Source organism: Dipteris shenzhenensis, chromosome 12 (genome assembly GCF_047967505.1).
Source record: "Dipteris shenzhenensis isolate YYH24624 ecotype China chromosome 12, Dip_SZ_1.0, whole genome shotgun sequence".
In the NCBI taxonomy this organism is placed as follows: domain Eukaryota; kingdom Viridiplantae; phylum Streptophyta; class Polypodiopsida; order Gleicheniales; family Dipteridaceae; genus Dipteris; species Dipteris shenzhenensis.
Window position 1 is genome coordinate 18840850 of NC_141607.1, and position 26148 is coordinate 18866997.

A 26148-nucleotide genomic window follows, 5' to 3' on the forward strand; every position below is an offset into this window, starting at 1 on the left:
GGCCTGTGAGACCTTGTTCATGGAGATACATAGTTTCCGTGAGCGTGAGATGGAGCTGACTCGCTTCGCACGGGAGCAGGTCTGCTTCAACTAGGAGTAGAGCCGCATCATACACGAGCAGGCTAGGGTCATTCGGGAGCAGGCTGGTCTCATTCAGGGACTCAGACAGGATATCATGCACATTCGACAGGAGGTCACAGCCATACACACTGTCCCAGGGAGTACCCTGGTGGTCGAGGCACAGATTGCGAGCATGCAATCTACTATTGAGGAGACATGCGTTGACGTGGCCGAACAGGAACCCGCAAGGGTAACCGTTTCGGCTACCCTCATGGAGCAGCAGCAGAGAGCCAGTAAGGCTCTCAACATCAGAGTATGCGGGATCCCATGCACTGAGGCTACACCGATGGCAGATGCGACTGCATTCGTGGCCGCTACCCTGGGTGTGGCTGAAAACAAAATAGAGAGGGCATGGCGGGTGGGGAGAGATCCCAACCAAGAGCAACCCCTTATCATACGGCTCCATGACACTCAGGCACGACTTTCAGCTCTACGACGCAAGTCAATCCTTCGAGATCAGCCAGCGATCTCTATGGATGAGGTCCTTACACCTCTATAGGTTGAGGAGAGGCGCTCTTTGCTGCTGCAGTGGGATCAGGCCTGGAAGGAGGGGAAGTGGGTAGTGGTACGAGAGGGACGAATTCTTACAGGCCCCCGTAGGGCACCTGCAGCCTCCCCTACATATTGAAGCGGGGTCTGGAGACTCAGATATCCTTTGGAACTGTAATGGTACCTTATGGTCAGAACCAGGGAACGTCTCGGAATCCTATACAGGCCACGACATAGTCTTTTATACAAAGACACATCACAGTTCAGAGCGCCCTCTTCCAGTAGTCAGCGGATATACATGGGAGTTTGCCTACAGAGATGAGACGAGGGTTACAGGAGGAGTTCGAGGTTCAGGTGGAGTTGCAGTCCTTTTCAGATCCACACTTCTGCGGACCATTTCAGTAGAGCAGAGAGATACACATTTCAGATTTCTTTGGATCTGGATTCGGCACATGGACAGCCGGGATTTGTTTGTCGCAGTTTGCTACTTCCCCCTTGAGACCTCCGACTTTGTCATAGATATCCGAGGTGATGATGAGATCCCCATTTGCTGCTCTTTATTAGTCCATCGTTGACTTCTCTAGCCGCGGAGAAGTCCTCCTAGTGGGGGACTTCAACGCGAGGACAAGGGCTCGTTAAGTACCACTTCTTGACTTCAGAGATGATTCCACTTTACTGTTAGATATTGGCCTTGAGGAGGCAGGTATGCTATAGGTTTTGGCTGATAGGTGAGGTCTATTCTCATCTTATGGGCAGGCCCTATTAGACCTCGACAGGATACATGATCTCATTATCTATAATGGTCTTGACAGATGGCCCGCTTTAGGTGGTTTCACATGCTTTCCACATGGGAGGGGCTCCAGCATTGTTGATTACATCATGGGATCCCCTGCCTTCACATCTCGCATCACTGACTTCACTGTAGCACCTCTCCCCCTAGGGCTGATCATAGATACCTTTTCTTTAGCATCTCCACTCCCTTCGCATAGCACCTTCTGTTGGAATATGAAGCCAAAGTGAGTCTGAAATGAGTGTTCTAGGTGGTCTAGGAGTGGTTTTATAGTCTAGTGAGTCCTAGACATGCCACGTGTTATATTGGGAGATATTCCATAGACATTGTGACTTTCTAGAGTCTAGTGGCACACTATATAGTGTTGAAATTGTCTATTGTCTAATATATCGGTCAACATCAAGCTCTTTGGTATCATGTGAGTACTTGTCCATTGCTTTCATTTTCTTTCCATTTAATTTCCATTATGCTTGTTATCTTTCCTTTCCATTCCTAGTGTTAGCTTGCTTCTCTTCCTACTACTATGATCTTTCATGTGGTATCAGAGCCATGTTCCTAGCTTTGCTCTCTCTTTCCCTTTCCCTTCCAAGAGGTTGAGGTTAGGGAGGCCAATGAAGCTACTCTACGTCCTCCTCCTTGGAAAGCTGCCCTCTTCTCTCCTTCCTTGACCTCTCTTCTCCACGCCATGATTTTCCACCTCTCTTCTCCTTCCTTCTGCTACATCTTTCTGTGACCTGTGGACGATGTGACGCTTCTATCTAAATCTAGAAGTAGAATCATGGCTTTGTGTCTTTAGCAAAGTTGTAGACGACCTTGAGTACTACAAATTTCGTTTTTACATCATTGCAATCCGAGTTTTCTGTGAAAAGTTAGAGCCCTTGCAAGAAGTGACGAAATTTGTTTCTGCGCGCGAATTTTGTTCTGGAGCTCAATGATTTGACAGCCCAAGCATGATGCAGCGAGCTCAACATGGAGCTGTCCATCCTCTTCATCGTTTACCTCTGCTTCAGCCCACCATTTGCTCCTTTTGCCTGACATTCTCTTGGAGATGCTGCCCACAAGTTGGTGCCCGTATTCTGTCCGTAATTCTCTTGGAGTTGTTGACCTTCTACTTTTGTCTGCCATGAAGAAGTTCCAGACTTGCTCCAACTCATGAAGAACTTATCAAAGTGATCTTTCCATAGTTACACTTGCTGTCCACGCTGCCTCTATCTTCTCTGCCCGTCACTTGATGTGAGCTCTTGACATTACATTGGGGTGACTCCTTCATGTGACTACTGCAAACTTTGGTGAAGACTTTTCGAGCTAGATGTGACTTCTCCGATACTACTCCGACACACTCCACTACAGTGATCTCTCTGATTAGTGCATTACATCGAGCTTGATGTAGACCACTCTACATCAACGAGTGACTTCTTCAAGATTGCTTATTCGATCGGTGCGTGAGGTACTTTGCATTGATTGACTTCCTGATTGGTTGTGGTACTTGAGGCTTCTACTTCGACATTGGTGACTTTCTTTCTGGCATTTTCAGAGTCATCATGTGAGTGCTCCATGTAGCTACTCCATGGACTTCACCGACACATATTTTGGGGCATTCCTACCTAGCGCTTCATCGACATCGACATCGTCATCGACTTGTATGGATGTGCACACATGTGCAGTGGCTACTTGGAGGACATCTCTTATCATAAGAGATCTATTTTTTATTACTACATACTTTATGTTATTTTGGGGTCCTTTGCCCTGGGTAGTCTCCCTAAAATGATATGTATTGAGATTTTCATTGAGACTAAAGGTCCTCTGCCTTAGATAGTCCTCCTAAAAAGATGTATTGGTTTTTCTATTTTGGTGTGTGGCTTTCTAACATGTCCTGTTATGAAGCCAAGGGGGGATGTACTGTGGGAGCCATGTATTGGCTTTGATAGATCTCGTTATCAGCCCTAGCCGAGTTCCAGGATGTTGGTGTATTCCTAGACCTATGAGCTGGTCATGTAGCCATGTTATAACATGAGCCTCTGAGCATGTTGAGTCTCAAGCCATGAGAGTGCTTGGATCAACCTCTGAACACGCTCAGACTTTAGCCTCTGAGTTACATAGGGTGCACAGTTTAATGACCGTCATTGTCATGTTTTGTTCTTGGTTCCATTCTAATAGTCCCTCACCTTAGATGGTCATTGTCATGTTCTGTTCTTGGTTCCATTCTAGTAGTCTCTCACCTTGCCTTCACGGGGGGGTGTTGGAATATGAAGCCAAAGTGAGTCTAAAATGAGTGTTCTAGGTGGTCTAGGAGTGGTTTTATAGTCTAGTGAGTCCTAGACATGCCACGTGTCATATTGGGAGATATCCCATAGACATTGTGACTTTCTAGAGGCTAGTGGCACACTATATAGTGTTGTACTTGTCTATTGTATATTATATCAGTCAACATCAAGCTCTTTGGTATCATGTGAGTACTTGTCCATTGCTTTCATTTTCTTTTCATTTCATTTCCATTATGTTTGTTATCTTTCCTTTCCATTCCTAGTGTTAGCTTGCTTCTCTCCCTACTACTACGATCTTTCACCTTGCACCCCACTCAGTTCTTACTCCACCTACCATAATATACACTTTGATCGGGATCACTCACCTTCTTACTCTGGCCGTCTGCACGTACTTCTCGCTTATATTGACGTCATACCCCTTGTAGAGGATCGTGCTGCCCTTGTCACCCGCTCACTACACGAGGCTGCCATTCACGCTTTTCCCCACACCACCCACTCCACCCGCCCACCACGGCCTGGGACCGTACCCTGTAATAGTTGGTATGATGATGAGTGTAAGGCTTTACGCCGTCAGCTCAGATTCAAAACCAAAAGCAGTCTTCCGAGCGCACCAGATACGCTACGCGAGTACCGTAGACTGATACGGAGGAAGAAACTAGACTTCGTTCGTCGGAACGAGACGGAGCTACTGAACATTTTGTTTAGTAACAACTCTAAGGAGTTCTGGCGGAGATTTCTAGAAGGACGGTCCCCTCTGCCACTCACTGACATTGAGATCTGATTTGATTATGCACTCACACTTTATGACATCCCAAATCAGTCAGTCCCTAATCTCTAACACATGCCTCGCCCCACATCCTGCACCCTCTTCACTAGAGGAGGGGTAAAGGATGCTGTAATGAAACTTCATAATGGTCGAGCGAAGGATCGTGAGGGGTTATGCACTGAGTTCATTGCATATGGGATTAACCTCCTAGCCCCGATCTTAGCAAAGCTTTTTAATGAAGCTATTTGTTTGGGGTTTCCATACACTTTGATGATTAATACTATTTCACCCATCCACAAGGCAAGGAATCCCATGAGCCTGGAGAACTACAGGACCATTATGATTGGACATGTCTTGTCCAAGATTTATGCATCAGTACTTGACTCCGAGGTTAGCAGATTTGCAGAGTATCGAGGACTTAGAGCAGCAGGACACGCCAGATTTCAGCGTGATCATGGAGCCATGGACCACATTCTCACGCTCAGATGTATCATTGAGGAGGCGAGGGCACGGTTTATTATTGCTTTGTGGATTTCCGCAAGGCATTTGACTGAGAGCCCGCCTCATACGGCGCCTACAGGACTTGGATTATGGCTAGGAGATCATTTGGGCTGTCATGGCACTTTACGAGAGAGTTTCAGGTAGAGTTCGGGCAGGATTTGGGTGGACATACGAGATCATGAACACCATCGGGGTCAAATAAGCGTGTCCTTTGTCGCCTACCTTGTTTGGTCTCTACATTGACGAGCTTGAGATAGTGATGTAGACACAGGGGGGTGTAGGTTGCTCTCTTGCGGGCACGCTGATCCAGATATTGCTCTACGCAGATGACGTGGCTCTCTTGTCTTCTTCAGCGGTAGAGGGGCTCCAGAGACACCTAGACGTACTACAGTCCTTTTGTGAGTCTCATGATTTGAAGGTCAATTTGGGTAAAACTAAGGTCATGATCTTCAATACATCTTGAGCCATCATGCGTCAGGAGCAGTTCACATTTGAGGGGTGACCTGTTGAGATAGTTTCATCATACACTTGTCTTGGGTTTATCTTATCTGGACCCAGCTTCACTATGAGACCCGCGATGCAGGCACGCTTGAGCAGAGGGTATGCTTCATTGGCTAGGCTAGAGAGGCAGTACTTCCGCTTGACTTTCAGGATCCACGCACCGAGGGGTTGCTTTTTGACTCCTTGGTTTGCCTAGCGGGGATGTACGGCAGCCCTTGTTGGGAGCGAGACTTGTCGGATACAGAGTGGGCTCGTGTGGAGTGGCTATAGGTTCTCATGTTATCAGGGATGATTCGTGGTAAGCCATACATTCCTCACCAGATCATTCAGGGTGAGTTTGGGTCACCTCCTTTACAGCTTGATGCTGCATTTCAGGTTATCACATATCTGTACTGAGTTAGGGAATATGGGGATTACACCTCGGGGCGTAGCGGGCTACCAGGGATAGCTCTATCCTCTTCTATAACACTTGTAGCAGGAGGGGACCAGAGGTGCTGGTATGCACGTACTGAGAGATGGTTGGAGCGACTGGGGCTCCGTTTTCTCCCCTCCTATCACACAAGGTCAACCAGGTTATCCGTGAGGATCTACTACAGCTACACACATTTTGGACCTGGTTGGGACCGAGTGAACTCCCAGTGAAGCTTAGCTTCTACAGAGATCACTTCTTACATATCTCACAGCGGAGGGTTTTATTGACCCACCAGGATACACGCAAATTCACCTACCCCACTCGTTGAGGATCTCTCTTGGGCAGTTCCGGGTCTCTTCACACAGACTTCGCATCGAGAGCGGCAGAGCAAAGCGACTACCCAGGTAGAGACACTTATGCACACTGTGTAACATGCAGGAGGTTGAGACAGAGGAGACTTTCATCTTTAGGTGCCCTGTTTACTATGAGATCCGAGGGCGTTTCCAGTGCCTCTTCAGGGGTAGCTATGGGATTTTGCCCCGTTTCTCTCCTACCCGGACTAGCGGTGTTTGGTAGGTTTCATTCATGAGGCACTTAGACACCGCGAGAGGATACTCCGAGCACGGAGACATGAGCAGACTTCTTCCTTGGCTGATCCCTCTCAGAGCTCTATCACGGAGTTCTTTCAGCTAGATCACATGGACCCCTGCGAGACGAGGCCTCGACATGACTGTGATCCGGAGCCTGTGACCCGACAGCTCAGACAGAGGGTCGATACGCAGATCACACTTGAGGACATTCCCTCCTTGTTTAGAGTCGGAGCCTGATCGACGGGGGTCACAGTAGCCTTGGTCAGGCGCAGAGCTACGACCACGAGACATGCTAGGACCGCACCTCTGAGTGGCCGACAGCACTCTATTGCCGACTTCATGCCTCCACTGCCTCATCCATCTTGATATCTTGCTGATGATGATGATGATGATGATGCTGAGATTGATATATAGTTGACCATCGACATGACTATGTTGTACTTAGGACTTAGTACTGCCATTTTGCATTTTTGCATTTTGCATTGGTATGGATGCTCGTTTAGTAGCTCCACTACCACAGCTTGTTGTATCAGTATTTTCATAGTCTCATAGACCCATCGGTCTTCCAAAGACTTTAATAAACTTTCTTTCTTTCTTTCTTTCTTTCTTGCACTAGTTGAGATGTAGAGGCAGCATTTGTTATGCTCTTTTTCATGCCATAGCGCCTATTTGAGCATTCCCCTGTACGGTAAGCCTTCCACCTCATAAGTGGTTCTTGGAAGATCTTCTGTGGGGTGAGTATCTGCCTCGGATAAATAAAAGTCAAGCAAAGTAAGGTCAGCCATGTCCTCATCTCCATATCGGGTGTGTACCACTTGTCTCCCAAAGACATCAAGCTCCTAATGGTGATCCTCCTTAGGATCAGATGGGTCTGTGTCCGTGTCTTCTAAAGTACCATAAATGTCTTCTGCGCTACCACTAATGTCCTTTGCACTACCATCATACCATGAATGTACTCTGTAGTACCATCAGCGTCCTCCGTACCATCGATGTATTCTGCAGTGTCATCAATGTCCTCTACAGTACCACTGGCGTGTGCTTCAGTACCATCATTGTCCTTGGCACTTTTATTGGCGTCCGTTGCAATACCATCATTGTTCTCAGCACTATCATCAACTTCCGTTGTAGTACAATCATTGTCCTCAGCTTGGCATGAGCTATTCATGCCCTGTGTCTTCATTACCATGTCACCATGTCCTTGAGGTATACTTCTGACCCCACCACCACCTTGTTCGGTACTTGTAATCACCATTCTTTGATACATGTGGGGATAATTGCAAAGACCGAAAGGCATCCTTCCATAAACTAGTTCAGCTAGACCTGGTGCACATGCTTCCTGGTTTACTTTTGATACCGTACTGGAAGTACTAAGATGTGCTTTATAATTCTTTTGCTTGCATAACTCCACCAAGTAGGTCAAGCTTCTCCTTTTGCCATGATGGTCACCTTAAATGGGCCAGCCAAACGCTCCTCTTCGACTGTTTTTTGTTCTTCAAAATCCTCTTCCCCTAGTTCTATTGGAAGGTGTCGTGCCTTTCTTGTAACCATATCTATTTCCAGAGATATGGATCCCAAGGGCAACCGAACTTCATCAGTTGACCAATCTTGAATGGCCTTTGCTGACTGCAACCATGATCTACTAAGAAGTCGAGGTTTCTTTTGTTCATTTTCGGTCATATCCAAGACAACAAAGTTGGATAGGAAAGTCACTCCACCAATCTTCATGTGAACACCTTTGACTGCTCCCATATCCGCACTTGAAAATGGACATCACTTGTCAACATCAAACCCAGTTGTTGCACTGTACATTTCGGCATGATGTTCACGGCTGCCCCACCATCCAGAAAGACGTCTTTCGTTGTTCCACCCTATAATGCTTCACCCGCCCGAATTTCCTGACTGATCAAGTCATTCAAGGGTAAAGTGACTTTGTCCACCATCCCGCCCACTGCAGTCTGCACACCCTTGGCTAGTTCGTTGATAAAATACTCGTTCAGCACCTCAACCGCCCGGTCGCTGAACCATTGGAACCCATTGCAAAAGTTGGCGGCACTGAGCCGCATAGTCCTCCACATCGTGATCACCTTGCCTTAAGATCCGCAGTCCTTCCAGCATCTACGAAATTGTTTTCTCCTTCAAAAAGCATTTCAAGAAGGCGACCTTAATTTCATCGTAATTTTGGAAGTGGTCTGAGGCATACACCACCAACCAATGTGATGCTTTCTGGTATTGTCTGGTGTGGGCCCGCCTTGAATAGATCCCTTTTGTCAACCTCCTGGCATGCAATTCAGGAATGCAATGGTCTGGTGCTTGATCTATGGAGACAAGAAACAAAGTTGTTGTTGGGTGATGTTGGGTCTGAATTCCATCAGATCGTCGTCAATCAAAGAGTAGGGATGAGCAGTAGCAGTAGCGTTTTGTGACCTCATCCTCCGAGTGTCTGGCCAAGGGTCAAAGTTAACGCGAGGGCAAGGATGTATTCTAAAGTGCGATCCATTGTCTATTGTGGTGTATCTTCTTGTGTCGTAAGTCTTCTTTCCACTCTCCTTAAATACACCCTATTTCTCTCACTAGATCCTTCAAGGGTATCATAACTACTTGGCATAAGATCTCTCTCCTCTAGGTTCCTGGAATACCACTTCACTCTTGCTACTTAACACCATGATCGCCATAAACTGTCCCGGGGGGGGGGGGGGGGGGGTCCTATCCCTTCCTGAGGTGTTATCGGAGGCCAAAGGCCATTGGTGTGAGAAGCACAGAGGGCATACGGTTTTTGTAAGCTCTAATGCAGTGGATCGCGTTGTATGAGTGCATTGTGCAAGGATGTGCTTATGTCGTAGGTTGTAGTGCAATGAATCGTGCTATATGAGTGCACTATGCAAGGTGATGGTCACGTCAGGTAGAGAAGTCTAGAGAATGAACACAAGAAGCAACAATCATCATGTGCGCTAGAGTCGTGAACAAAAGTCCAGAGAAGGAACACAAGAAGCAACAATCATCATGTCCATGAGAGTCGTGAACAACTGAATATGCTAGGGAAATAGAAACAACCAAGTCGGCCGAAGTACACAAGTCACTGAAATGGACAGCAGAAGTCACAAGCCACAAGTTACAAGTCACAAGAGGCGGCCATGTCTACCAAAGTACAAAGGTCCATCCCCATAGTGCACACAAAGCTACATCGGATGAGCTTGTAGCTTGAGTCTCTGTCTCTCCTCACACTCTCCTCTCGGGTGAGCTTGTAGCTCCAGCCTCTATCTCTCCGCACACTCTCTTGCTCCACTCTCTCACGAATGTCAAATGAATCCCCCTCCACCCCCTCCTTCATCCTCATCCATTGTGCCTTGGCTGGTCTCTCCCCTCGCTAAGAATCTCCTCCCTTCCTCCTTATTAGTGGTCCTTCTATCTCCTTAGCTGTTGCGTTGCTCGGTCTCTTGATGGCTTCGGTGACTTCTCGACTCGTCTGGTGTAAATACTCCATGTGCACTCCTAATACATTTGATTGCTCCATGTGCATCTGTCACATTGGCCTTTTGTAGTGAGCTGGACCACCTAATGACGTCCTTCGTCCATTAATGCACCGGACTGCTCCCATGTGCGCCGCTCGACATGAGATCACCTTGTGGTGTGCTACTCCTTGGGTCAACATGTGGTCGACATATGGTTGACATGTGGTCAACACATGGTCAACACATGGTCGACATGTGGTTGACATGTGGCCAACACATGGTTGACAAGTGACTGCTTGAGAGTGTCTTTGTATCTACAACATTGCCTTTGCTGTTCTTTTGAGGGCAGTCCGTGTGTGCAGGAAAAGACCTATGCCGCCATTTGACAAATGGGTTAGAGTAACGCACCCACATTAATGTATACTTAATGGAACACCGTTTAAATGAAACATTGTTGTGATATCCATGATAATAAAATGTGGAATATTCATAAATTTGAGTCGGTATCCATGACATGGAAATGTAGGGGTTACGTACTCTAAATCACTTGTAATAAAACGTGGAATATTCATAAATTAGAGCCGGTCTCCATGCATTGGAAATGCAGAGGCCACCTACTCTAATTCACTGGTAGCTAATGCTACCTCCTCTTGGTCCAAAGCTCGTAATCCAAGCCCCATGGCTGGCCGGATTTTTCTCACCAGCTTTCATTGATGAGCGGCCGATTTCGGCATGAAACTCTCGGAAAGAGGGAACTTATGGACACCAAGAGATGCCCCTTGGCCACCCTTGGATTCAGTGGCATTCTCCGGCTCGTTGCTTACTTGCCTTGTATTTGCAAGAGAAGCAAGCAGATAATTGTCTTCGGATCTGAAGCCGATCAGAAGATGATACTGGTTTTCAAAGAGGAGATTATGGAGCTCAGTCTCGCAGAAGCATTCAACTTGCAAGGTGTGTCTGATGCTGAAGCTGCTGATAGTCAATCTCATCTTAGTCAAATAAAAATTGAGCCAGTGAAGCTCTCTAGTGGAGAGGATGGATTTCTGCTTGAGCCAAAGGTGAACACATACTACACAATTAATATGGGAGATATGATAGTATAGTGGAAATGACTTTGGAGGATGACAATGATGATAGCAAGCATCCTTTCACTAGCATCTCCAAGTTCAATCCTTGCCATTGAACACTAGCTTGCCTGCAACATTGCGTAGTGTTAAGAGTGTCTGAACGTTGAAGAGCTTGCAAGAGCTATGATGGGTATGTAGCTTTTGAGCTTCCTCCCTCTGCTACAAACTCTGGTATGTTTGGAATGGAGCAGAAGAATGATTATCATCCATGGATTGAATATGTACACATGCAGCAGTGATTGCTATGTAGTGGGTGTTCGTTTTAGTAGATGTGTTGGGCATTTGAGATGCATCAATTTGGAATGCTGTTATTAGTCTAGAATGCAATATCGGAAGGAAATAAGTGGAGAGGAAGACGGAAGCATTGTTTCCCTATTGGGTTAGTTGGTCTGAAGTTTGGTAATATTGCTTGTTGCCATTGTGGACAAGCCCCTGCATGCGTGACATGTGTCCACATGCCTAGCTGTGATTTATTACTGCATTCCCAAGGAGCACAATGGCACCACTCGATGCGCTATACATCTCAGCAATCATTAAATGAGGAGGGTGCTAGTAGGGCCAATGTAGAAACAATGGAGGAAGTGGTGATTTCACGTGCAAAGTTAAACCCATTTACAAGTGTAAAGCAGTTGGAAGCAGTAGGTGATAGAGATGCGATTTTGGATATGTTGATGGGTGATAAGCAAGGGGAAGGCCATGAGATTGGAGATGAAGAATTTGCCAAGTTGCTTGAGTATGCAACTCCTTTATTAAATAGCAAGCGAATTGAAAATGTTTGGAGCATTCAGCTAGAGCCCAAAGCATGACATCTAAGGGGCTTGAGGCAGTTCTTGTTCTCAAGAACAAGTGCAGGTATCCTTTCATTCATAGTGTGTCGTTTTTAGGGCAGTTGGATATCCAGTACCAGCCCTATGTGTTCAAAATGTCTATCCAGGGTCTTGGTAGTGGTTTATACTCGGTTAATAGGGAAAGTCGCAGGACATGTGGGTTCACTTTAATCATATTCATAGAATCCCTAGTTGGCCTACAATGTTAGCGCATGTGTATGACCCTTATGAGCTTGAACTTTTGACTATTGCTACTTGTGAATTCAGGGTTGAAGATAAGTTTGCACAAACCAAACTTTAAAACATGCTTAATGTTGTGGTTTTGCAAAATGGATTTCCAATACGGTAGTTTAGGGGCTTTATGGCCAATGAGGCCAGTGCTAATGGGCTTGCAGGGCAGACGCTGTATTTTGGATGTGCAACAAAACAGATGCCTGGTAAGGAAAGAGTTATGTTTTTCATCGAGAACAAAGCATGGTGTGCCATACTCACAAATGTATTTGTCCATCTCCTCAGGAAGAACACAAGTCACTATGTAGGAAATGGAGAAACACTCCATCTGGAAATGCTACCGAGGTTTGCAAAAATGTGTTGATTTTTTTTTGGCATGTAGGCCATGCATTGCAAGGTAACATTCTACATTGGCTGGTTGGGTGGAATACAAGAGCTTTTCATCGGGATTCTTGGTTTGTTTCGCAAGATGAATGTGGTGTGTTTGTCCATAACACAAATCTTTTTGAGGCTAAGCACATAAGCATGAGAGCTATTGTGGGAGATAAGGACCAAATTTCTTTGTTTGAGGCTACAGGAGAAGATATGTCCTTGGCGGTCCTACAAAGTGTGAAATGTCATGCATATCTGAAAGGAATTAGATCTGTGTGTGGACCTGGGATGGCAGACATAGCGGAATGATTTTATGACCAAGGTGCCAGATCATGTTCGCGCAAGTGATGGGTTGATTTGATAAATGCATTGATGCAAGAGATGTGTGTGAACTCACTGGAAATGCAAAAGTCAAGTGTGAATCAATGGTCTTGAATGGAATTTTGGCTTGTATAATGCAACTGCAAACTTAAATCTGTTACTATAGTATAGTCTAGTACACACTCTTGGTATCTCCTTACTGCAGATTACATTATGTTTCTATGATATAGAATAGGAAGCACTCATACACGAGTACTCTTTTCCTAGGGGTGCAAGCACATGTGGTTTTGGATGTGGAAAATAATGCTTGAGGAGTGTCCAATCGAGTCCTGCTATTATGACTACTCGCGTTCATTCAAGCCCAAACAATTCAGAAATAAAATACATGTATAGTTTTATGTGCTTGAATTGCATACGTGGTTTAGTTGAAACAACTCTTTGAAAGGAATGTCGAATTGCATGGTGTGTTTTCACGGGTTTCACTCGATTTTTTCTTCGCTCGAAAAACCTCGCTCAAAGTTTAGCATTGCCTAATAGTTAATATTTTTGGGTATTCATTTTGGTCTAAGATTTCGATTTGTATGATAAGTTAATTGATTATAAATGAATGCGTGTGTCTATGTTGCTTAACAAAATGGAAGTGAGTCAAATTTTAAGTGCTTTGTTTAAATGGATTGTAGTTTGAATGTGGGTACTTCTTTTGCTTTGGTTTTTATGGCAACATGTGTTGCCGAGGTGCGTGGAAATAACGGCAAGGATCATGGTTGATGATCCGCGGTATGAGGAGTCTCGCCCAATGTGCTGTGTAAGGCGAGCATCTTCATTGACATGAGTGTGACTGTACTTGACTGGAAGTGGAAGTAATGCCGCACCTTTCTATCGAATTGCATACCTATTTTGGTGGGTTTTGTTGTAAAATCTACCTTAGAGTTTAGGAGGACTCCATACATGTGCGAACACATGGATCTATTGAATATTTATTGTGGCTTGTTTACATACACAGATATATATAAAATGTATATTGTACGGAATATATGCATATACATGCATGTGGTTTTATAGCACGACATGTACATGCACTCATGCATGCACACACGCGCAAACACCATGCAACTAGTAATGTTGAACTCCTTTTAAAGGCTTGACCTTGGCAATAGGAGAACATTGGACCTTTGGTTTAGGTCAAACTATATTTCCTTGAAGAAGTTTATCTGGAGACAAGAATGCCTTGTAACTGATTATGCGTGATTCCAAATAAGAGAGCTAAATCTTTAGTTCCCATTGCTTGAGCTCAATCATTGCTTTTTTGCATTTTTAATTTTTCTTTAATAAGTGGCAAAGTCACAAATACTTGCTTGTTTGAAATAGGCTAGAGATGAGCCGAAATGAGTGTTATCATGTGTTTCTTGAACTTGACTATGATATGTTTCAAAAAAATTTGCAGAGGCGGCTGATGTATGTTGCGTTGACCCGAGCAAAACATTTTTTGTTGGTGAGTTGAACATGATGCTTTTAAGAAGTGATCTTTGGCCATTCATATATTATTCCATGTGAAAATTTGAAAATGCCCTAGCTTGTTTATTGGTTCACAAAGGGTGGTGAAATGGGCATGCAAATGTAAAGGTAGTGTGAGGAGACCAAGCGTTCTAAAGTCAGGTTTGTGTTATAGCCTCGTATCCTTCATCTTACTCATTAGCGAAGTATGCATATTGTGTAGTATTCCATGTGAAAATTTGAAAATGCCCTAGCTTGTTTATTGGTTCACAAAGAGTGGTGAAATGGGCATGCAAATGTAAAGGTAGTGTGAGGAGACCGAGCGTTCTAAAGTCAGGGTTGTGTTATAGCCTAGTATCCTTCATCTTACTCATTAGCGAAGTATGCATATTGTGTAGTATTCTAGTGCGTTATAGCGGCCTCCTTGCCTCTATCCTCTCATGTTCCACCTTCACCAATTCTCTCAACATGGTATCAAAGCACCATGCTTAGCTCCTGTTTTCTTGCCTTTTCCATAGTTTTGCTCATTTTGCGGTTTTACTAGCCATAGCTACCCATTGTTGGTTTCTAGTTTCTACCCAAGTTGTAAATCTCGTTTTTATGAAGACATTGGATTTGTAGCTTCTCAAGGTTTTAGTTTTCAAGAGTGTGTGAGAGCATAATTTCATTTGCTTTGATCAAGATTCTAGTTTCCAAGAGTGTGTGAGAGTGTACTTCCATTTGCTGAGAGTGAGATGTTTGAGTTCAAGCAGTTTGCAGACTGAGAAAAGGTCAAAGTATCTCTTTGTGTCGTCTTTTACAATGTCTTTGTCACATAATTGTTTTGAGGTTTTGCCAGTTTTGGACTTGAGCATAAACCGTGATGCTTGTTCATGATGATTGTGATAACTAGGAGCTTGACTCATATGCTTGTGACAACTAGGAGCTGGCTTCATTTGAATGCAGCTATAGTGCTTTGACAATAGCACCTATGCCACAGGCTTTTGTCATTAGCTAGCAGATTCAAAATATTTGGCAAGGCAGGAAAGGAAAGTTTGAAGAAGGTGCACCAAGAACAAGATATTAGAAAACTTGCAATGAAGCTAGTGAAGCCAATGGGAGACACAGCACGGGCTCATGGAATGTACTAATATGCCCAATAAAGGCATAGAGCTAAAGTAGCTTAAGAAAGTCTCATTGAGACATTCTCCATTAGCAAACAATCTTGAGCTGCTTTCTAGCACCAAAGAATTGCATTCCCAGAGCCTAGGGCTAATCAATAGAGCTAGAGTATTTCAAATCACAAGCTCTAACTGCACATGAGCTGAGACTGCTGTAGAGTTCAATTGACAGGGTAGTAGCAAACGCAAGCTGCAAGAGGTATCTACATTAACGGGAAAGTAGTGAAGATCTCAAAGGCCATTGCCAAAGCATCGACGACTCCAAAGAGACTATCAACGCTCAACATAGGAATCCACACGATTGTGGAGTTCGTTGATACCTAGATGGTTGAATTTTGGCCCAAGAGCATCTTGGAACCATTTGAGAGCCTTTAGCAAAGAGGCTCTCAAAAGTGCATCCACGACTCCTAGGATGAAGATGAAGCTTCTTCAAACACAGTCTTGGTACAACAAGAGTGTAGAAAGTGCCCCTATAAGCTACCCTGATTTGACTCATAAATCTAGATGTTGTGTTTTGCAATTGTTGAAAGAAGCAAGCATGCCCATTCAAGGAAGATTCAAGATCTAGCTCATGTAAGAACTGCATTTCACAGGAATTGCATCATGTAGTAGTAATCAAGCCTCAACAGGGCAACCTCATTGTCTAACAAATTGTGGGCACAATCATTGCCCATACTAGCTAAACACAATGACTACCATGCTTGTGTGGACCTTAAATGACAATTTGTGCATAGGCAGTTTTTCAAGGTAAGATCTTCAATATGGAAACCAAGCGTATAGAATGCCTTGTAGTAGCAACACAAAGTGAGAAAACAAGCAGGTGACGCTTGGAAAAGGTTGCATAGCTCTAGAGAGAGCTTATATACAACAAAGGAGTGCAATAGCAAACAATATGTTAAAACACCAGCCAATCGAAGTAAAGGCATTTGACAAGCTATAAGTGCCTTGTGCAAAGCAATGCAAATGTGCTATGTTAGGCCTAGGAGAGCACAACGGAATCACCTTTTTCATCGATTCAGTTTGTTATGGCTTGTTGAGGCTGTCGAGGCTTGGAGACACAATCAATGCCTCTAAGAAGGCTAAAGGAAGCCTAGTTATAGAATTGGACCATTGCATATATCCCGAGGCACCAAGATGCTTGCCAACCCCACCCCCTTTGCTGTACTCTCCCTCGCTCCAGCCCCGCCCCCTGCTGTGCTCCCCCTATCTAACCTCACCCCCTTGTTATGCTCTTGCCTACCTTTAGAGTTGTAGAATCCAAGGCGTGTTGTAAGTTCTTCACTAAAGAACTCCATTCCTTCTTTCCCAGACCCTCATTCTGATCTTTTGGCTCACCTTCCACAGTGTCGGGCGTTTGCACTACCTTTCCTCCATGATGTGTTGCTAGCATCCAAGACTTAAGCGAGTGGGTCTCGGCTATCAGCTCTTTAACCTCCTTCTCATGCTCAGCTTGCTCCTCCTTGGACACTACCATCATGGCCATTAGTTGGTCCTTAGCTTGGTCCAAGCTTTGTTGAAGCCCAGGGGGTTCTCCTTTAAAGGAATGAACGCTGCATCTTCCGAAGGTGAGCCAAATGATCAAACATTTGAGTCAGTACTTTGGCTACATCTTGGCTTCGTGGAGGTCGAGACCCACTGTGAGATTGACTGAGGACTCACAGAGCAGTGGGATCAGGGTATACCACCGCCACATATTGTGATGGCTCCACCTTACACCAACTTCTATTAAGTAAGAGCAAAATGTATAGAATCAAAATAAAATGAAGTGACTTCGAGAAGTTACCTAGCTCTGACCATAAGGTTCCATTATAGCTCCAAACAGTATAGGTAAGGTCTCTGTCTTGTGAGTCTCATAGACCTCGCCTCCCTGGGGGGGTGGTCAAAACAGGCCCTCATCTAAGACCAATCAAGATCTATTGCTCATGTACCAATGCCCACTTCCCCTCCTTATGAGCGGCATCCCATTGCTGTAGGAGGACTCATCCCTTTACATACAGAGGAGTAAGATCCTCATCCATATGAACTTGTTGGTGATCCTAGAGAGTTGCGTGCTTGCACAATGTCGCTAATTGACCCTAGGTGTCTCTTAAACATATCAATTGGAGCTGATCTCTGGTGAGGTCCTGTCCGACCCACCATACCCCCTCGGATGGAGGTCACATATGTGGTAGCTTCTAAGATGCTAGAGCTGGTGTGTGGAATCCCATGGACCGATGTTGGGGCCTTACTGGCTCTTTGTTGCTGCTGAAGTAGGGTGGGTGAAACGGTTTCCTTTGCAGGTTCGCGTTTCACAACATTCACCCAGTTGGAGGCCTCCTCAATAGCTGACCACATCGTGGCGATCCACTCTTGTACTGCAGGCTGTGCCTTGGGGCCACGTCTGCTCAATGTCGGAGGTCCTTTACCTCCTTTCAGAGATCGAAGGCCTCTGCCTTGATTGTGAGAAAATCATGCCTTAGGGTATCTATCTATCTTTCTTGGCCAGCATGTGGTGCATCTCGCTGAGGAGCTGCTACAAGAGATCTGGGGAGGCCATGTGCTGCTGTGGTGGGTATGCATATAAGATGGAGATGTAGGGCAAAGTATAAGCTGGAGAGAAACTAGTCACAGTATGGTAGAGCATGGTATTTGAGGAGGATGAGACCTGGGGGGGAGGATACACCGTGCGAGACCAGGGTGAGTCAAGGGGGACCGTCTAAGGGGCTCTAGGGCTACGGAGTCACATGATCAGCTCTCAGATTGCATTGCATACTGATCAGTAGACTGTTTTGCAACAATATGGTGCTCCTTTTTCAAGGGGCGTCTCTAGGCAAAAAATGTTGAAAATGACAGCCTATCATATGAGTTACAGCAAGGCTATAATGCTCAAATGAATTTATGGTTGATTTCTTTGCATGGCCAATCGGGTCAAACATGCTACATGCCCAACAAATGATGAATGGATGTGCAACAGAGAACAAAATTTGTCATGCTCTAAACACTTTGTTATATTGGTCTTCCACTTTCAAGTTTGTGGGTCTATGGTTTCTTGATACATGTTGTGGGTTAGTGGGAACATGAACCTCATGGTTCTTGGTGCGAATTGTCATAATCTTGGTGCTCCAATCATGTGATACCTTGGCCCGCTTTAACCAAGGCCTCCCCTCAAGAGGGGACAGACATTTTCTTCCATTGCTATCATGTATTGGATTTACCATTTTCACTCAAAAGGGTGATGGTTTCTTCTGCTTCGCTGAAACGTCCTTATCAGATTCTTCGTGATGCTGTTCACACCCAATTCAGCATCTACGATCACAGCTTTGATGGTTATCTTCTTGAGTTTCATTGAGATCACCGGCATTGCATCATCCACTAAAGACGTCTTGGCAATTAAGGTAATAGCAAGGCAATCAATTATCTCCTTATCTTGTTGGAATTGCTCCATGAAGAAACTCCTACAATATGGGCCATCTGTAACAGGTGCCCTATGCTCAATGCAATCATCAATTCTTTGAGCTGTCCCATGCAGCTCGTGCTTAGTCCCTTCTCTACTTTGTTTCTTCAATTCCTACTTCTTCCTCGCATTGTTGGGTCTGGATTTCCCTCGGATTCCATGTCCTTGCAATGCTGTGCGTAGTTCTGTTGCAAGACTATCCTTCTTGGGTCTTTGTTCTTGCTTAATCCCTCCTCTCACAAGGGTGGATTTGGCCTTGTTGTGTCTTCTCTCCTACTACTCAGCTCTCTACTTACTGCTCCCCAGGATTTATCTTTGCTGGGATTCTATGGGAGCTCCCCTTCATCCGCCCTCCCCGAGGTTCCTTTGTCCTTGCTGAGCTTGTCTCTATTGTCGTCATTACACGCGCAAAATTGGCAAGGGTTTGCTTGGACGGTTGTACACACTTCCAAATATCACCTTAGGTCTGCATTGTGCCTTGGTCGATAACTTGCGATCGCTAGTGTCGCTGTTCTATGATAGCATCTTTTTTTGGGATGCATCAGGTCCTGTCTTCTTGGTCACCTTCCATCTCAGCTTGGTCATGCTCTAGGAGGGCCATGCATCGAGCTGACAGATCTTGCATCGCTCATTGGCTTGGTAAGCTATTAGAAACTCAACTACACAAATATGAAATTCCAAATAACCATTAGTAATTTGATTGCTTGAGCCACTTTTGGCAACAATTTGGCAAAATAACACCCAAAAGCAAGCAAACTTTTTGCTTTGAGGGCATTATAGACATTGCTACATTTCTGTCCTAACGTAAGTGATTGCCAAATGTTGATGGTTTTCTTCTCGTCCATCAAGTTCCACCTATGCAAGTCTTACTATCGCCTACCGAGGTGCTAGCAACTCACCTTAAGGCCCAAAAATGAGCCAAGAAGGAGATAATACCCATTAACAAGGATCTAGATTGTGACTATGGGCTCAAGATGGTGGGTGGGGAATATGACATAGTGCTACCTGCAGGTGAGCAAAAGAAACACTTGGGTTTCACGAGTTTTTTGAGGTCGCTCAACTATAGATACACATGTAAACACCAAATTGTGCCACATATACTATAGATCCTGTTGAGTTTATGAGAGTGGAATCGCCATACATCGAGGACTACAATGCATTCAATATGTTCTGTACTTAGAAGTTTGTGAAATTTCCATACATCTATGATCACAATGTGTTCAATGCGTTCCTACTTAGAGGTTTGTGGCTTGTAAGGCTCAAACATACTCCATGCTCTCCTTTATGGATGAGGAGCACGTGGCTCAGCAGATTTTGGTTTTCAAGAGGCCGGATTCTTCAAAGAAGGTTCTCATTGGGTGCTTACCTGATAGGTATTTAGGCAGCTAGGGTGCATCACAGATGAGATTTCTTATCTTTATGATGAGGCTTATATTCAGCTAGATGGCGGATTGCACTCTATCAAAGGCTGAGCTCCGATTGTAATAGGGATTACTCGCAATTTTGATGACAAACTGTGGAGAGGGATAGTGTGGTATACTATACTAAAACAAAAATTCAGGGTATAAAGACAAAAAAGAGTACTCTTTAAGAATGTGAATGCTATTAGTGATCGGAGACAGTAAATGGATAGGTAGATACTGTATAAACATAGCCTCACACATAGGCACTATAAGGATCTTGAACTTCAGATAACTTTATTAGAATAGGACGGGGAAATTCGGAGGGTGATTTCAACAATAGGCCTTTGTTTAGCTTTTGGAGTCCACAGGAAGGAGCTCTCCTCCCTTACCTTGGTGATCGTGATATGGTTACTGCATACTGGGAACACTCCTTGGACTGAATCTGCAATTGAGGGAATCGAGGTTCCATACAACCTTTATTTACTAGTATCTTACTTTATGGGGATATACTTGATTGCTGCAACCTTGAAAATCATTGGACTTATTTGAATTTTTTGAACACAGTACCCCTTTTTAAGAGGGAAGGGGTCTTGCAACACATTGTATACAGCTAAATCGTTCAGGCAGAGCAGATTCAGTGTCTTAATTTTGTTGTTCAGGTTTTGTACCATTAACATCATTCGTGTTATTGATTTTCGAGCAGATCACACATGTAATGTTTTATGGAGCACAACAAATGTTACCCTCCCGCTTTCTTGGAGATATCCCAAAAGGTTTATTTTCAGAAATTATAGTTTCATATTTGTCTTCCTAATTGTGCAAATTTCATGGAGGTGAAGGGTTTCTTTATCAGATAAGTGTTCATGGTGCAGGATTAATGCGCCGGTCAGCATTTTATGACAGTATCAATACCCAATCAAAGATTCAGACATCACAGCAGGTTCCTAATACACAGAGGCAAACTTCTCCTTTCATATCTATGAAGTATCAAAATACTGGTTTTGGGAGCCAAAACAAAACAGAGTCACAATGTGCTGCGAGACAGTATGGCTCACAGGAAAACAAACCAGTCCGGACTTCTTGCAGTGAATTGAGCAGAGTTAAGAGGCGAAGAGGAGCAAAATTATGCAAGGTCAACATGAGCGGGGTTGATCTTGAGGAAAGTCTAAAGGATATTGATAATCTACTCCATGCTGCGATGGAACCAGTGCTGGGCACAAGAGACAGTATTTCTAATCATGCAGCTGATGATACTCCTGTACAAAGCAGTAGACTTGACTGTCTTCGTGTTTCTGGGCTAAAAGGCTCTGAAATGAGGGCCAGCAAAGAGAACCACAGGTTTTTTGGCAGCCAAGATACAAGCTTGGTGGGGAGTCCTAGTGATGACTGTGACTTTGAAAAGCCCTTCTCACGTGGAAAGGTAAATCGCACCAAGTTATGTGAGCTCTCCTGAGAGTTAATATTTAATCCCAAGAGACAAGGGTAGTAGAGAAGAACCTTGGAGAAACTTTACATGGAACTTGCTCAATGGGGACAGATTAGACACTCGCAGGGAAGGAAGCATTGGTATAAATTGATTCTTCCTGGAAAAAGCAGAGGTACTGAGCTTTTCACCATGGTCCATAAAGTAATGGGACCTGGCCTAGTGTTTCCAATACAACAAAACACTGTTGAAGAATATTGGCAGCTCAATCCCATTTTGTAAAACGAAACTTAACCCCTAAAGGCCCATTGGGGTGTGTCAGTAGATGGAAAATAGGGTTTATTAAAAGATTTCTTGGTCACGCTCATGTAATATGTGGGCTGGATATAAATGCAGTCCCATCTAGTCCCTGTAAAAATGTATCATAAGAATGCAACTGAATTTTTGGCTAACAAAATAAGGTTTCATAAAATTGACATTGATAAAAAGCACATGAGTATGAACTTTTGATGTTTGAACGAAAACAAGTATTAGATGTAACATGAGGGTTCATGTAAAAGTGATGAGACTTTCTCATAGTGCATTCTCTTGTGCTTCATCCTTTAAATATTGGCAGCTCAGTTCCATTTTATAAAAAGTGAAACTTAAGGGTGTATCATTAGGGAGAGTATTAAATGGTATAGGGCTCATTAAAAGACTTCTTGGTCATACTCATGTAATATGTGGGCTGCATATATATGAAATCGCATATAGTCCCTATAAAATGTATCATAAGAATGCAACTGAATTTTTGGATAACAAAATAAGGTTTCATAAAATGATATTGATATAAAGCACATGAGTATGGACTTTAGATGATTGGAAAAAAACTAATTCAATGGATGTATTAGATGTACTATGGGGACTCATGTAAGAATGATGATACTTTTTCATAGTACATTCTCTTGTGCTGCATCCTTTATAAAATGATTTGGTCAAGCTTGTGGTTGGCTGAATCCCTTTTAAAATAAAACATAGTAGTTGTCATGTATTTATTTCCTTGAGGCATTTTAGGGTTGCATTTTGTTGAGTCAATTTGTTAGGTTTTTTGTCTATTTTTCCATTTAAAAAAGGATTAACATCTTATTGCTTATAGATAGACCACATATTGCTCTTAGAGACTCGGGCCTTTCCCTATCACACGATCTCTCCATGAGGTTGCCTTATACACTTTCCCACACACCACTCAATCCACATGTCCCTCGCCTCTCGGTTCGGTACCTTGCAATATTTGATTTGTTGACGAGTGTAAGGATTTATGTAGACAACTCTGACTCAAAACCAAGCATCATCTTTTAGGAGAGACAGAGAGGATCCGTGAGTACCATCGTGCTTGATTTCTTGGAAGAAGCAAGCTTTCATCTATTGGAACAAAGAGGAGTTACAAAACATTTTGTTCAGTAATAACTCTTAAGTTTTTTGGTGGAGGTTCCTCAAACAGAGACACCCATCCCTCCCCTCACAGACAACAAAACATGGCACTTCTCTGTGCACAAACTATACCTTGTCCCTAACCAGCTAGCTCGACCTTTCACATGTACCACATTTCACTTCATGCACGTTTTTCACAGTCGGTGGTGTCAAGCATGCAGTTCGGAAGCTTCACGAATGATCGAGCATCATGAGTGCCTATGCACTGAATTCATTGCATACGAGGTAGACACCTTGGCTCGATCTTGCGAAGCTCTTCAATGAAGCAGTTTGCACAGGCTTTTGACACAATTGGATCCTCAAGACTATCACACCCATACACAAGGCATGAGATTTCATGAGCCTTGAAGACCATAGGATGATTATGATTGGACATGTTATGTCCAAGATATATGCATTAGTACGTGACGCAAAGGTTAGCTTGGTCGCAGAGCTTCGGGGATTCAAAGCCATGGGGCAAGCGGGCTTTTGGGTAGACCACGGGACCATGGATCATATACTCATACTCAGGGGGGTCATCAAGGAGGCTAGGGCATTTAGCCAGAGGGTGTATTGTTGCTTTGTGTATTTTTGCCAAGTTTTTGACATAGCGCAAAGAGCTCAACTCACAAGACGCTTGCAGACGTTGGAATACGATCAGGAGACCATTTGGGTAGTCATGGCACTTTATGAGAGTCTCAGGGAGGGTTCAAATTGAAGCAGGGTGGATAGAGATCATGAGCACCATTGGGGTCAAACAAGGTTGTCCTTTGTCACTGATCTTATTTAGCCTCTACATAGATGAGATTGAGACCTTTATTGGGACACTAGGGGGGACTGGATGCTCTCTGATCAGATCCTTACTTTAGATACTTCTATATGCAGATGATGTGGCTCTGCTATCCTCCTTAGCAAAGGTATGCTACATTGGCCAGACTTGAGCGATAATGCTCACTCTCATCCTCAAACAAAGTCTCTCCTCTCTGACTCTCTGGTTCGACCCGCAGATATGTATGGTAGCCTATGTTGGGGGCCTGACCTATTAGAGACGGAGTACGCTCGATTTGAGAGGCTTTAGGTTCTCCTGTTGTCACGTATGATCCGTAGTAAGCGTTCCATCCCATACCAGATAGTTTTGGTGGTGTTCAAGGCATCCCCACTACAGCTTTATGCAGCATTCTAGGTCATCTCATATCTCTTCTGCATTCACTAGTATGGATGTTGCACTTCAAGACGATGCATGCTTCCCTTGTTGGCTTTGCACTCCTTCATGACACTAGCAGCAGAGGGGGACCAGAGGTGTTAGTATGCATGTACTTGTAGATGGTTTGAGAGCGTGGGGTTCAATAGAGATAGTGTTGCAGCCCCCTCTTTCCCACTTAATATCACGAGGTAAACCAGGTCATTCGAGTGGATCTCGTATAGTTATACAATTTCAAGACTTGGTTGGTACGTTGTGAGCTCCTTGTGAAGCTTAACATTTATAGAGATCATTGCCTACGGATCTAAGAGGAGGGATTCATTGACCCACCATGGTACACACAGATCCACCACTCCATCAAGATCTTGATCGGTCAGTTTTGGGTCTCATCACACAGCCTTTGTATAGAGAGTGGTCAAGAGGAGGGCATACCCAGAGAGGGCTGCATTTGCACCCTGTGAGACTCTTGAGGGATTGAGTCAGAAGAGCATTTTGCTTTCAACAGCTTGGTATATTACAAGATCAAAGGTCGATACCACTGTCTTTTCAGGGAGGCTTCAGTTCCCCGCCCAGTTTCTTGTCTTACCCAGACCAGAGGTGTTTAGCAGCATTCATTTATGAGGACATATGGCAAAGGGGGCATTTGCTCAGAGCACATAGGCGAGATCATGACACACATCCAGACCCTAGCTAGAGCGTGACCATTGAGTTTTTCAGCCAAACAGTACTGTCTAGTCAGACTCACAAAGACGGTGGTCACTTGTACCAGACCCGATGTATGACCAACAAGAGTGACTATGGCACTTGTTTGGCGTGGAGCTACAACCAATAGATACAACTTATCCCAAGGTTTTATAGCCTCACACACTGACGTCCGTGTCCTAGGGCTGACACTCTCCCTGGCTTTCCACTCAGAGAGATTTCCCCTTCTATGTACCGAGGCCATTATGGGCAAGGTTATGCATTTGGTTATGGATTTTGTTTTTGTCATGGATGTTGATGCTCGTTTAGTGGTTCCACCCATTGTATCTGTTTCTTTCAGTCTCATAGACCATTTTTGGTCTTCTAAAGACTTTAATAGACTTTCTTTCTTTCTTTCTTTCTTTCTCGTCCTTCTTCTTACCCCTTCCTCTTAGCCAGCTGCCCTTTAGTCCTCAGCTGGAATCATCTCACCACTGCTTTAGACCTCTCCACATTCTGCCCCACCCACCTGGGTTCATGCTAGCTCCTTTCCATTTTTAGATCCCGCGAGGACTAGACTTCACGAGCTGATTTACTAGATGCGTGGGAGTAAATGGTGATAAAGGTACATAGCATTTCAGCATGTGAGGTGGAGTTGAATCGATTCACATAGGAGCAGGCCCACTTATACATGAGCAAGATGGTCACATACAGGATCTGAGGCAGGAGGTGTCACACTCCAGAAGGAGGTGACCACTCTATAGGTAGCTTCAAGGACTGCACCAACTAAAGAGGCCCAGATAGCTACTATGTAGTTGGTGACATAAGAGACTTACAGATGGGTGGATGTGGCGAAATGGGAACCTGCAAAGGCACCCGTCTTAACCACTGTCATGGAGAACAATAGAGAGCTAGTAAAACTCTCAATATCATGGTTCGTGGGATCTCCCTTGCAAAGTGGCTACACCGATGGACGATGTGAGCACTTTGTGGCTACCATCCTAGGTGTCACAAAGCACACAATTGAGGGAGCATAGCAGGTGGGGAGACATTCCAATTGCGAGAAATTCCTTATCATATATTTTTGACACGCTTAGGCTCAACTAGTAGCCCTAGGTCATAGATCAACCCTGTAGGACCACCC

The 26148-nt window shown here is 44.4% G+C and overlaps 1 pseudogene across 1 annotated transcript in view; it reads left to right on the forward strand.

Moving 5' to 3' along the window:
- The window catches only part of LOC147895930 (uncharacterized), a 92150-nt pseudogene extending 69956 nt beyond the window's left edge, over positions 1 to 22194 (forward strand). The window contains exons 12-14 of the transcript XR_015541923.1: positions 14205 to 14252; positions 20954 to 21023; positions 21123 to 22194. The product of XR_015541923.1 is annotated as an uncharacterized LOC147895930 (transcript). The remainder of the gene's footprint in view (positions 1 to 14204; positions 14253 to 20953; positions 21024 to 21122) is intronic.
- The last annotated feature ends 3954 nt before the right edge of the window (positions 22195 to 26148 follow it).